This window comes from Chionomys nivalis, chromosome X (genome assembly GCF_950005125.1).
Source record: "Chionomys nivalis chromosome X, mChiNiv1.1, whole genome shotgun sequence".
Lineage (NCBI taxonomy): Eukaryota > Metazoa > Chordata > Mammalia > Rodentia > Cricetidae > Chionomys > Chionomys nivalis.
The window spans coordinates 93,286,974-93,298,475 of record NC_080112.1 but is presented as its reverse complement, the minus strand read 5'-3'; the positions used below and the strand labels follow the sequence as shown (position 1 = coordinate 93,298,475).

Here is an 11,502-nt window from a genome sequence, read left to right as displayed (position 1 = left end):
GCCTGCACTCCTCGGGAAACAAGTTATTAGACAGGATCATAAAAATGTCATGGTAAGTTAGGTTATAAGATTGGGTTATATATTGAAATTCTTTTGTGAAATTGGTGGGATCAGCTGTGTATGACCCAAGTAACTTAGAAATATGTGAGAGTTCCGATAAGGTGAACAGAACGTGGACTCTCATTACACCCTCTGCCCTGGCTACCTCCCGCAAGGGCAGAACAGTGGCTGGTCTGGCTTGACCAGAATCAGACTCCGTGGCACGCGAGCACGTGAGCAGAGGGGTGAAGGGAGGTGCAAGGCGACGGGCAGAGGGAGAGCCCAAAGGGGCTTTGGAGGATCAGGGGGTAGGAATAGGGCGGGAGGGTGATGGAGAAGAATCCGAAGATGTTTCTGACTGCCTGTGCGACCTGAAGTGGGGGCAGGGGGAAGCCTCCAGCTGCCCGTGCAACCTGTGGTGGGGGTGGGGGGAAGCCTCCAGCTGCCTGTGCGAGCTGTGGTGGGGGCAGGGGGAAGCCAGGTCGGAGGAGCTAGGCGAGGTCCCCGTAGATTTAGAAGGAGAACTGTTAGGTGACCTGGAGGAGGATTTCCTGTGCCTAAAAGAAACTTTGGAGGAAAGAGGAATGGGGGAACCATCGTTCAATCAGGCAGAACGGGAAGGGATAGCCCCTCGAGGCCGGGGAGGTGGAGGTTCATCTGCGGGGTCCATAGCAGGAGCAGAAGGTTCCTGGCGGGGGGGCGACATTGCTAAGAACATGTGCGCAGGTGAGCACTGGGAAGCAGTAGAGGGGTCTGTCTTTAAAGCCATGTAGAAAAAATGCCATAATGTACATCATTTCTTTCCACTTAGCAGAGCGGTGGCAAAAGTTAGCTAACTCCCGTAGAATATCGGGGTCGAAGGAGCCGTGAGAAGGCCATATGAAGCTGTCCTGTAAGTTATAACGGGGCCAGGTTTTAGAGCAAAGACAAATGAGTGTAGATAATTTAACAGAAGGAATTAAGGTGTGGGGCTGCAAAGCTTCCAACAGCTGTCCCAGGGGTTAAGACGGGGGAACTGTTTTTGAAGGCTTAGCACCCATGGCTAGAACCATGAAAATATCCGCAGAAGGCACGCGAAGATGCCACGAACACAGCTGCTCTGGACACAGGCATCCTAGTGACCACAGGGCAGGGTTATGGACTCACTGACCTGATCCTAGTCTCCGACGGGAGACAGGGGATCCCGGACAGGAGGGGACAGTTAGGCCTGAAGGCCGCCCATTGCAGCCGAGGCGCTTGAACTATAGCAAGCTGTACATAAAGAGGACAGAGAAAGAGCAGAAAGGAGAGGAGAAGAGAGAACCGGAAGCACCTCCGGGTGAGAGGGGATGGTTAGCCAACCCAAGTAAACTCACGAATCAGCCGCTGATGGTTGGAGAGGGCCACGTTGAGATAAGCGGAGCACGTGGAGTGATCACAGGTTGTCGGTTCTGACCTTGTTCCAGGGAGGCCCCGAGCTCCGGGAGGTGCCAGAAATAAACGGAGCCAAGGACTCAGGTGAGGGCACGGGGCAAACAGGTCCCCAAGCAGACGGCACCAAAATGTTACTATTTCTCCAGGGTTGGAAAGGAAACACGAGACACGTGGGGTCCCACGTGCGTAAACTTTAATGGATGGGGGGTAACAGGTAAGGGACAGGAGTGAAGAGATGAAAGGAAAAAAAAGGGGAGGTGGGTTGAGACGCCCCGTTTTTAATGTGTGGCCTTGTCTCCAAAAGAACAGCAATAAGTGTTATGGATTTTGCACATTCTGTCACATAAGTGTTGTGGGTTTTATATACTGCCTTTGAACTACAATGGTCTGAATATTGTTTCAACATTATCTTTAACACTCTAAGCTTAGACTACACTTACTTACATCTGTGAGAACTTTCACAAGGCTGTCTTGTATCTCTTTTTACGTGGCTCTGGGAGTCTCCATGGAAGTGAACAAATATAAGAAACCCCAAACTGCCAAATCTACAAGGGATTGAATACAAATTAAAGAGCAAGGCAAATGAAACTGAGCACTGAATGGAAGGCTGCCTAACACATCACAATCTCCTGCAGGCAAACAGGAAGTAACAGACCAGAGCTACCCTTTCTGGTTTGTGGTGTGCTCACTTTGTTCCATTACTTATGCCCTTCCTCTCTTCCATCTCCTCACCTCTAAAAAAACTGTGTTAGGACTGCTGTCAGAGAAAGACATGTGGTGTTTCTTAGTGGGTGGTGACTCACTGAGGAGCAGGAATCCTTTGCTACAGGGTCAGGAAAAGAGAGCTGGCTGTGTGCATGCAGTCTGGAAGATTGCCTTCCAGGTAATCAAAAGAAGCAAAAGTAGGCCATAAGAACATGAGGGCAGCTCTTCCAAGATCCTCAGCTCTGGCCCTTACTTATGGCATTGCCTGCATGTGAAAGAGGAGCAGAAAGGACCAAAATCCCACGCATCAATGGGTGAGTGTAAGAGACTCATGTAGGGCATTCTGTGAGTCTGTAATTCTTTACTGTCCATGAGCACTTCTTAAAATGCTAAGCACTTCTTAAAAACTTAAGTTGCAACATGTAGAGGTAATATGGTACTGCCTGTTTACTGACAGTCTAAACCTTAACTGAGCTGTTATTATGGTAATTACGATCGTTCCAGCCTAAGGTCTACACAGTTCAGTAAGGTGGAGCCACTTGTGCCTCTAGGCTGCTCTGGATGTTGGCTCCACCTCTTTCCAATTTCAAAATGGAGGATGTACCATTTTGTGCTAGCTCTGGGGCCACCAGGTAGGAGCCGCACTCTGCACTTTAACTCTGAGACTGAGCGTGCGGCACAGAAACTCTTTTCATCCAAGTTACAGCCAAATCTGACACACAGAGCACTGCGCAGTCTGAAAACATCTCTGTGTGTGGTCGAGTGAATCCGCCATGCTCTCCCGCCTGACCAAGTCTGATTCTGCCATCTACCCAGGCAGGAAGAGCTGAGCCAAGGGCATGGTCTCAGCTACTTTCCTCCCGATCCTGAGAAGGAACAGAAATATCCAGTCCCATAAAAGCCATTAAAATGCTTTAAAGCCGGAATTTACACTGGTGATACAGCCCCAGGAAGCCGCGCTTTAAAATGACATGGCTTTTTTTTCTGCAGCTATTGCTGAAACAGAAAATCTCTCTACGGCACACCACCAACAAAGAGCAAAAATCTGGGTTAAACTCTGTTTTCTCTCTCTTTAAAATTAAGCTCTCTCAGGTTTTATGTGGAGTTTGTCACAACGTTGGATGCCACTCTGTAGAGATAGGAGGTGTGGGCTGCTTCCTGCTGCCCAGCTCCCAGCCACCAGCTAGCTTTACCCAAAGTAACAACATGGAAATTGTATTCTTTTAAACACTGCCTGGCCCATTAGCTCTAGCCTCTTACTAGCTAATTCTCACATCTTGATTAACACATTTCTAAAAATCTGTGTAGCACCACGAGGTGGCAGCTTACCAGGAAAGATCTTAACCTGTGTCTGTCTCAGAGAGGAGAATCATGGTAACTGCCTGACTTAGCTTCTTTCTCCCAGCATTCTGTTCTGTCTACTCCACCTACCTAATTTTCTGTCCTATCAAAGGCCAAGCAGTCTTTATTAATTAACCAATGAAAGCAACAGATAGACAAATGACCATCCTCCCTCATCAGATGATTGTTTTGACAGGTGGGCACAGCTGAACTACCCAAAATATCAATTACTTGACTCAGAGGACAATTGCAACACAGCTTCCCCATATTCATCAGTTGTCACATTCTTCCTAAACACCACTGTCCTCTTTCCCTGGCTCCCACTCACAGTGACTTCACAGTTGGGGCCATAAATGTCAATGAAAATTGCTTTGCACCTACCTTTTGTCAGGTCCAAAAGAAACTCAAGACAAATGTGCTGCCCATTAATATACTAAAGCACATGCTTATCTAGTCCCTTTTAGCAGGTACCTGATGGCATCCTGACTCCTCTCAGTGTTATCATCCTGCCCTGAATCTCTCCAGCCCACTGACTTCCCTACCCCAGCTTCTCATTCCTATGTTTGGCCATGCACTCTCTTGGATCTTGGTTCTCTCTCTTGGTCTATTTGCCCTGTTCCTTGGTCCCCCTCTCTTGCTACCCCAGTCTCCCTCTCTCTCCTCTCTCTCTCTCTCTCTCTCTCTCTCTCTCTCTCTCTCTCTCTCTCTCCTCTCATAGCCTGGTTCATTCTGCTGGCCATGATCAGTCTACTGCTTTCTCCCCCTGTTCTGGACTCTTCCAGATGTCTCTGACTGTACCCTCCCTCTTATCTACAATAAAAGCCTCCTCAGCCATACCTTGAACTGGTCACGTTCTTATTTCATTCACCTTCCTTTCTTTCCCTTCTATAATTTGTCTTGATTTATACTTTTCTTATACAGGTCAAAGAATAAACCCTGAGTTTGAGTACTGACAACAGACACTACCTCATTCTGAGATTTTTCCCATGCAACTTATACATTGAAATAGGTTCCCAGTCCATGTATTGCCATAGTTTTCTGTAAAGGGATAAATGGCAAATATTATAAGGTTTTCAAGCCATACACACTATTACTGTTATTTAACTCCCCTGTCAAAGCATGACATCGACAAAAGACCAATTGTAGCTAAATTAGAGTGACTGTGTGTCAACAAAGAAGAAAAAGGAAGCTATGCATCATGTAATGTTCAGGCATAGCAAAAATAAAAAAAAAAAAAAACATCTCTTTTGTTTTCCAGTTATGTAAAACCACACCAACATTCTTGGCTGGTCTGTATAAAAAGAAGCAGCTGGCTACATTTGGCCTTGGGGTAGCAGTTTGTTAATGCATGCCTTAATGATTCCAATGGGAGTTTCAAATGATATTAAAAGTTGAATGGAATGGACTCTAACTGTTCTTTGTCTTTTTCTATTTTGTCAAGTTCTTACTATGTAGCCTGTCATAAATTTTTTTTGTCGTTGTTGAGACAGGGACTGTCTACTCAGGAGCATAGAATTCTTGCTTCTCCTGTCTTGGATTTCTAAGGGTTGAAATGACATGAATCTGCCACCTTACAAAACCGAGAGAGCTTTTCATAATGAGTTTGTGGGCAATAACACCATCACCAAGTCGGCTTGCAGGTTTGTGTTCTATGTTCCATGTTTGAAACTTCCCTCTCCTGTCGTCTCCTCTTCTCTCCTCTCCCCTCCCCTTCCCTCCCCTCCCCTCCTCTCCCCTCCTCTCTCTCTCTCTCTTTCTCTCTCTCTCTCCACTTCCAGGTTCTCATTGCATATCCCTAGCGTGCCCAAAACTCACTATATGGACCAGGTTGGTCTCAAACTCAGAGATATTAAAAGGTATTAAAAGCATGCACTTCCACAGTCAGCTAATAATATTAAACATGTATTTTATTAAGATTTACTTATTTTATCTTATGATTGTTCGCCTTTACATCTGTATGTGTACCACACATGGGGCTGTTACCCGTAGAAGCCAGAATAGGGATTCAGATCCTTTGGACTGTGAGTTACAGATAGTTGTGAGCCACCATGTGGGTGCTAGAAACCAAACCTGGATCCTCTGTAAGAGCAACAAATGCTAATACATATATTCAGTGCCCTGTGCTTGCTATTTCATTCAATATATACTAGTAAGTAATTACTATGTGCCTAGCTTTGCATTAAGTGTTACAGAGTAAGATGCATGAACAAAACAGGTGTTGTCTATACTCTTAGTGTTTAACAATGAGGGAGATAGACAATGAAAAGACAAACATCTGGGAGATAAGTAATTTTATACCATAATAGGTGCATGTGCTGGTTAGTTTCCTGACAACTTGACATAATCAAAATGGTCATTTCCCAAATCAGGTACATGTGCACAAAACATTATACAAACTGTATGGGTTGCATACACACACATATGAAACAATAATTAAAGAAAAAGAGGCCACTGGGTGGTGGTGGCACACGCCTTTAATCCCAGCACTCGGGAGGCAGAGGCAGGTGGATCTCTGTGAGTTTGAGGCCAGTCTGGGCTACAGAGTTAATTCCAGGACAGGCTCCAAAGCCACAGAGAAACCCTGTCTCAAACCCCCTGCCCAAAAAGAGGCCATGAGTTTGAGAGAGATCAAGAGATTGGAAGGGAGGAAAGGGGAGGGGATGGAAGTAAGGCAATTCTATTTTAATTTCAAAATGAAGATTTAAAAATCAAAACAGTAATCTTCAAAAACAAACCTCAGCTCAGAAAATGCCTCCATCAGATTGGCCTGTAAGCAAGCCTGTGGGCATTTTCTTAATTAAAGATTGATATGATAGGAGAAGCCTACTCTGTATGGTGCCACCCCTGGCCACATGGTCCTGTGTGCTATAAAAAAAAGAAAAAGCAGAGAAAGCCATCATTCCCCAATGGCCTCTTCTTCAGTTCCTGCCTTCAGGTTCCCGATTGAGTTCCTGCCCTTGACTTTCCCCCATTGATGGACCGTGAAATGGGAGTAAAAACCAAATAACCCCCTTCCTCTCAAACATACTTTTGAGTATGGTCTTTATGACAGCAATAGAATCAAGCTAGTATGTGGGTAAGACACAAATGAGTTATTACAGAGAATGACCAAGGAGTGTGTCATTGGGGCCAGGTTCCATCCCAAGCAGATAGTTGAACTTAACAGTGTCATTCAAGTGGTTTTGGCTTTAGAGTCATGATAGACATAAGGACTGTGGAATCTTCTTCTATGGATAAGGAGAGTCACTGAGGCCAGGCATGTGGCAGAAAAATCCTTGCATGGAGGCCTAGAGAGGCTATTGTGTGAAGGTGTAAAAGTGAAGCCTGGAGATCATGGGAGACCCCAAAATAGCAGAGATGCCAGAACCATGGGATATCTACCAAGAAGAGCTGCATACAGTGAGTCAAACCAGCCTGTGCTGGCTAGTTTTCTGTCAATTTGACACAAGCTAGAGTCATCAGAGAGGAGGGTGCCGGCTATGGGAACTGTGCAGGACAGAAACCCCAACAAAACAAGTCTGCTTCGTGTTACAAAATGGCACCCACGTGGATAACTGTATCCACAGAAAGCCTGAGAAAGCTTGGGGAAGTGTAGAGTAAAGCATGTTTTCTTTTTTTTTCCTTTTTTTTTTTTTTTTGGTTTTTCAAGACAGGGTTTCTCTGTAGCTTTGGAGCCTGTCCTGGAACTCCCTTTGTAGACCAGGCTGGTCTCGAACTCACAGAGATCCGCCTGCCTCTGCCTCCCGAGAGCTGGGATTAAAGGCGTGCGCCACCACCGCCCGGCTTTAAAGCATGTTTTCTTGGTAACAGCAACTTCTTGGGTCTGCTCTGCTTGCTAGAGGCAAGGAAGTGCTCTTATTTAAGAGAGACTTCCTGACTAAGCTTTAGCTGCAAAACTGCAGCTATTTAAGAGGTACTGCCACATGAAACACTTAGATGGTGTTGACAAAAAACTGACCACATGCTTTTCAGTTTTCAGCCGTAGCAGGAAAAAAGCTGCACTGTTTTTAAAATGCCAGCTTTCTGGGCTGTCCTGGCAGGGCAAACTCTGACTCTTTCTGGCAGAGAGTCCAACTACAGAGCATTTGAATGTGGTTCATGAGCACACTGCTGCAGCTTGCTTGCTGGCCAGGACTTTGATATGCCATAGACTTGTGGCAACAAAAAAACATGGCTACAGCCACTATCTCCACCACGAGGCTAGAATAGCAGAAAGCTAAGAAATGGCCTGTATCCAGCCATCAAAGACATGGCTTTAATCCTACCCATATTGCTTGGTAAATTAAAGACTCATGTGTTCAGAAAAAGAGAAAGATATACAGTAATGAGGGATTCAAAGATGAAAAAAAAACCTCTAAATGGTTCAATGTGTGTTAAATATATATGCAGGTTGGGAGAGAAAAAAAGTTTAAAGTCCTTAAAATAATAAAGAAAGAAAGAGAGTAGTTGGGTGTGGTGGTACATACCTTAATCCCAATGCCTGGGAGGCAGATACAGACATATCTCTGTGAGTTCAAACTGTGGTAGCACACACCTTTAATCACAGCAATGTGGAGGCAGAGACAGGTGGATCTCTGTGAGTTCAAGGATAGTCTAGTCTACAGAGGGAGTTCCAGGACAAAGATACACAAAGAACCTGTCTCAAAAAGCCAAAAGTTAGAAGTAAAAAATAAAAAAAAAAATAGAGGTTAAGATAAAGCCATGTAAAGATGAAAATACACAGAAAATCTTGATACTGTATGTTATTATGCTCTCTTTGAATTTTTTGAATGCTAAGGAAAGAGCAACAGCTGCTAGAAGATATTTGCTTATAAATGCTGCTAAATTAATCCAAGATAGGTATTTTGAAAATATCTTGACTTCAAAATTGAAGTCAAAAAGTTTGTTACTTTGGAGAAGAGATTTTGCTTTTGTTTCCACAGGAAATGAGAGGCTGTGGATTCATTCTGAGTTAAGGAAAACCAGGTTTGATCAAGGAAGACCACCTGAGAAATCTCCAGTAGGAACAGATGGCCTGGATGTCTGAGTTCTGCATTCTGAACAGATTCAAGACTGCTGCCTGAGATGATCAAGACTCACAGGATATTGCAGCCAGGACTTGATCATAAATCTAAATTTTCTTTAGGTCCCCATAAGATTACAGTGCTCCCAAGCAGCCAGGAGTAGCCTGGAATACTATGCCCACATTCCCAAAAAATGGACTATGGATATTTTCCTTTTTATAAAGGTGTCCCAGGCTTTATTTATTATTTAAGAACAAAATGATGAGTGAGTGACAGGCTCACGATCCAAACAGCATCACTGTACTTCATCCCCCCACCCTTTTTGTGCTTGCAATACTTCCTCAGTAAAGGAACTTAACCCCAAAGCTGTGGTGGCTCCAGGTTCTATATACCTCTCTCCCCCTTGCCTCAACTCACCTCATCCCTAGGCAGGGCTGGCACCTCAGTTTGAATGCATGGGAGAGCCCAGAGCAGTGATAGGAACAATAGGAAAGGCCTCGCCCTCAAGAAACGGGACTGGAGAGTAGAGTGTGGTAAAGTGGGAGCTACAATAGTTTGGGGCACCAAAATGGGGCCCTGGGGGTAGAAGAAAGGATACAAGTGCCCCTGGGAAAGGGGACTTGGCAGCCTCATATTCTTCTCATTGGGAATAATCAGCACTTGATCGTTTGCCCTTCTGGCAATGGTTACAGAACCACACTCGGGCCACATCCTTCTCCAGGCCGAGCTGTTTGGCAATAATGGTTATCTGTTGTAGGGTGGGCTTTGGCACTGCAGAAACATGCTCTCCAGGTTGCCCCTCACATGGTTCTCAATACTCGTCTGCTTTCTATTTCGAGCCTGCACCAGGGTCTCAGCTTTGCATATCTCCTGAAGGTTCTTGTTGTTGTCGGTTTCCTCTACCCACTTCTCCAGCTGGGGGCACAGCTTACACATGTTCTTGAAGATAGGCTGCAGAGCTTCAACGTGGCAGATGGTGGTCTGGCTGAACACCTTTCCAAGGAGAACACCCAGGGTGAGCCCCATATTGGCCTGGGTATTCCCCAAGGTGATCCTCTTCTGCTTCAGCACCATAGCAAACTGTTCTAGCTCCTTCTGCAGATCTTTCATGTCCTGGGACTCCTCAGGACTTTGTTCCACCTTTTCCAACTTCACGGCACTGGGGCAGACAGTGCCGGGCTCAGGGGAGCCCCCCCCAAGTTGTTCTCTGCTCCTGCCTGATCCTCAGGCTGCAACGTCTCCAGGCCAACTTGGGGCACTAGGCCCAGTCCAACCTGAGGTCCACAGTATGCCATCCCTCCACAGAATTCATATGGCAGGGGACAAGGGGAGATCCCCAACACCTCTGGGCCTGGCCCAAACCCTGGCCCAATTCCAGGCCCACCTGGAGGCCCTTAGAAGCTTATCCAAGTCTGAGGGCCCAACCCATCACCCGCACCAGGTAGGGGTGAGAAAGCAAAGTCTGAAGACATGTGTCCAGCCATAGGGAAGGTGGGCACCCCAAACCGGGGACCTGATGGAAGGGCTCACCTAGGGACACTATTTTCCTTTGTTTAAAAAAAAAAAGAGGGGAAGTAGTGCGGGAGATTTGTCTGTATTCTGTCAATCATGTTTTAAATAAACGCTGATTGGCTAGGCATGAAGTATAGGTGGGTCAACCAGACAGGAAGTAGAGGCAGAGCGATAAGTACAAGAGAATTCTAGGAAGAAGGAAACCCAATTTCTCTGAGTCCTGATATGCCATGAAGCTGTGACAGCCAGGGAGTGAAATATGGTTGTTTATATGAGCTATCCCCCATAATTCTCAGACAGTTGAATACTTGGTCCCTAGTTGGTGGAACTCTTTGAGAAGGATTTGGAACTGCAGCCTTTTTGAAAGAGGTATGTACCTGAGGGAGGCTTGAGGTTTCAAAAGACTCAGGCCATTCTCAGGGGTCTCCCTCCTGCTTTTTGGTTAAGATGTGAATTCTCTACTATTCTGCCATCACACTTTTGCTCCACTATCATGGATTCTAACCCTCTGAAACCATCAGTCCAATTACATTGTTTCTCTTATAAGTTTCCTTGGTCATGGTGTTTTATCACCATAATAGGAAAGTAGTACAATGCTGAAGATATAGGAGACAACAGTCCTGGCAAAATCCCCAACTCTAATGGAGTTTTCATTCTAGTGATGAGTAAAGTCAAGCAAACAAACAATTTTAATCACTATCATTAACTGCTATGACACACAGCAAATAATGATAGTCAAGGTAATTAATTCTAGCATTAGTGATAAAACTACCCTTGCATATCAGTGGCTAAACACACACAAAGAAGTGTGTTTATTAATTATGTCACAGGCCAGTGGATGCCAAGGAGCTTCTCTGGGTAGATATCCAAGCAATGACTAAGGATACAGGCTCTTCTCTCATATGTATTCACCATCCCATGACCTCTTTAGAGTCCTGAATTGGACCCACTCTACTCTGTGGACTAACATGCAAGAGCAGTTCATGGAAAACTACATAGTAAGATTACAGCCAAGACTTGAAAGTTACCAGAAGCCAATTCAATGGCAGGAGAACCAGAGAAATATGATGTTCTTCTTTGTTCAATAAGAAAATGAAGGAAGCTAGGTTAATTTCTGCCACTGATGTGTTGTACAGTTAAGTAATTGTTGAATAAAGAGTTAATATTTACTCTAGCTACATCATAAGAAGCTTCCTGGATGAAGTAAGGTTTAAAGTACTACCTGAAGGGTAAGGAATACTTAACCTGCTGAAGTGGAGTTAAGCATATTCAAACAGCATGCTTATAATCCCAACAATGCAATGAGATAAGAGATTTGAGACTAACCTGGGCTACCAAAAAAATCAGAAGATCCCAAGAAGAGAGAAGAACAGGTGCTCATGACAAATGGCAGGCAGCATGTCTTTTTATTTATTATGTTTGAGACTGGACTGACAGGGACTGAGAAAAAATGGGACAAAACTTAAATGTGGAAATGCAGATGACTTGA

The 11,502-nt window shown here is 45.0% G+C and overlaps 1 pseudogene; it reads right to left on the bottom strand.

Annotated features, from left to right (window-relative positions):
- Window positions 1-8,943: 8,943 nt before the first annotated feature.
- LOC130867943 (POU domain, class 5, transcription factor 1-like) lies at window positions 8,944-9,985 on the bottom strand (annotated as a pseudogene).
- Window positions 9,986-11,502: the final 1,517 nt, after the last annotated feature.